The sequence below is a fragment of the Sardina pilchardus genome, chromosome 12 (genome assembly GCF_963854185.1).
Source record: "Sardina pilchardus chromosome 12, fSarPil1.1, whole genome shotgun sequence".
Classification (NCBI taxonomy): Eukaryota; Metazoa; Chordata; class Actinopteri; order Clupeiformes; family Clupeidae; genus Sardina; species Sardina pilchardus.
In genome coordinates, this window is record NC_085005.1 from 17,802,091 (window position 1) to 17,804,590 (window position 2,500).

Here is a 2,500-nt window from a genome sequence, read left to right on the forward strand (position 1 = left end):
TGTGTGTGTGTGTGTGTGTGTGTGTGTGTGTGTGTGTGTGTGTGTGTGTGTGTGTGTGTGTGTGTGTGTGTGTGTGTGTGTGACACACTCAAATAATCTCAGCTTTTCTTTCTTGGCACATTTGAATTTGACATGACCTTTGTCATCTGACTGTCTTAACGTTGCCCTCAGCCTCTTCTTCATCCTCTTCGGTCTGCATCTCTTGCCAGACTTTCAGAGACGTCTTGGACGGTTTTCCTTCGTAGTTCCACTATGTACTCCTTGGAGTCTTAGCCTATCGGTAGTCTTAGTCTATAGGACATAAAACACCGGACATAATTTGGCTGTACAGCTCCTCAGTCCTGCGGTCTTCTTGTCATGGACTAGTGCCAGGCCATAGTCGGACAAACACTGCTCTGGGTTTATTTTTGTTTTTTTTGCCAGGCCCCACTTGCCTGTTTGGCTACTCTTAATGCACTTACATTTCCTTTAGCCACCAGGAAAGGAAGAAGCAGGCCCTGGAAAGCTGGACCGGGTCTGATGAAATTGTCCCCCGAGATGTAAAGATGCCTCTGGTACTGCTTATGATGATCAGTTTATATTTCAAGAAATAAGTATATCTCCTACCGAAAAGCCCAACGTTTGTATGTGTGTGTGTGTGTGTGTGTGTTTGTGTCTATGTATGTGAGAGACAGAGAGAGACAGAGAGAGAGAGAGAGAGAGAGAGAGAGAGAGAGAAAGGGAAAACTCTGTATGAGAGGAGAAAACAAATTGTGTGTGTGTGTGTGTGAGCGAGAGAGAGAGAGAGAAAGAGAGAGGGAGGGGACAAATCTGTGTGTGTGTGTGTGTGTGTGTGTGTGTGTGTGTGTGTGTGTGTGTGTGTGTGTGTGTGTGTGTGTGTGTGTGTGTGTGTGTGTGCGCGCGCATGTGTGTGGAGTGGACCCACCCTTCCCTGTGCCTCAGTCTGAATGTGATTCTGTTTGAACTCCTCTGAGTGGGAAGCCTAGCTATGTTCCCTTTTTCGGCTTCGCTATCACATTGGTGGGGAGTGTTGTCATGGCAACATTCTGTGTTTAATCAATTCCCCTGATTACTTTGGAGTGTTTTTGTTGGTGTGTGTGTGTGTGTGTGTGTGTGTGTGTGTGTGTGTGTGTGTGTGAACCCACTCTGTACTATAATGGATTCCACCTTCACCGTGGACGACAAAGCACAGCACTGTACACCTTTCCAGAACTTTCTCTCTCTTAAGGCAGCTCCTGCGGTCCATAGTTTAACCATAGCTTCCTTCTCAGTGCAGTCAACCCAGTACACAAACTAAACCAATGAACGTGCCTAATGAAATAAATAGATGGATGATTAAGAAGATGAAGTGATGGTACATCTGAACATGTCTAGCTGTTTTAAGGTTTTTGTTTTTCTAGAGAGATTTTTGTTGAAGCTCATTGTTCTCTGTATGCCTCTGTGGTTTGCATTGGATCTGCATGGCTTAGTGATTTGCTAGATGTTGTTTGGTGTACGTTCCACACTCTCAAATTGAAGATTTTTAATTATGAAAGGAGGACAAGGTCAATTAAATTTGATGTGCTGACTGACAAATTTCCCAGAGGAAGTCATTTGAGGCTCATATCATTAAACAAACAGATTGATGAACCATTCAAACCAAGGGGTGCTGGGGCTTTACTAGTCAGAATCCAATGATTAAAGGCCCGTTCTGACAATTTATTGAGAACACCTTTTGTTTTGTGGCCCTCTTTACAAAAACACTTAACTTTGTTCCAGTGTATAGGAAGACCTCTGGTATCTCATCTCACCAGGACTCCAAGAGGAAAAATCATAGGGTCGTTTAAAGAATCAATTGGACAAGGAAGTGTCTAGGAAGACAAGGAAGTGTTCAACCAAACAATCAGTGAACTGTACCTTTGAACGAGGTGCTATAGGCAAATCTGTGTGTGTGTGTCTGTGTGTGTGTGTGTACATTTGTGTGTGTGTGAGAGAGAGAGAGAGGGAGAGAAAGATGATGAGCGATGGAGAGAGATGAGAGAAAATGAGCACAATGGTTTGTACAGGCTGTAGACAGACAGGCTCTCGTAAAGCACGTTTTAAGATGCTCAGTAAAAACACGAAACAAGAAAAGTTCCAACGACCAGAGAACGTGGAGTGCAATTCACAGCCCAGGCAAATCTGTTTTTTGTTTTTTTTTAATGAAAAAAAATAAAATCGCTGACTAGTCATTGTCCAGCACATTATTCCCACAAGCTTTGAAAGCTATGAAAACCCCATCTATTGGGGTAATGCTGCCATGACAGACCTGCTGCCCTCCCCACACCAAATGTGGATAACTTGGCTTCACAAACTTAGATCCTACCCAATGGACCTTTTCACAGAAGCCATTTTGATATGAAAGCAGGCAAGCACATGTTACGAAATACCGTAATGAAGTCTCTGATTAATTTTTTTTAAAGTATATTTTTTTGGGCGTTTTATGCCTTTAATGCAACAAGGACAGTGAAGAATGACAGGA

General features: G+C 43.2%; 1 protein-coding gene across 4 annotated transcripts in view; it reads left to right on the plus strand.

Annotated features, from left to right (window-relative positions):
- scml4 (Scm polycomb group protein like 4) overlaps positions 1 to 2,500 on the plus strand; it is a 39,552-nt gene that overhangs the window by 15,664 nt on the left and 21,388 nt on the right. The window contains exon 2 of one of the 4 annotated variants that reach the window (XM_062551226.1): positions 473 to 554. The exons of the other annotated variants lie outside the window; for them this stretch is intronic. The gene's annotated coding sequence lies outside the window, so the exon portion shown is untranslated. The remainder of the gene's footprint in view (positions 1 to 472; positions 555 to 2,500) is intronic. 4 annotated transcript variants of the gene reach the window in all.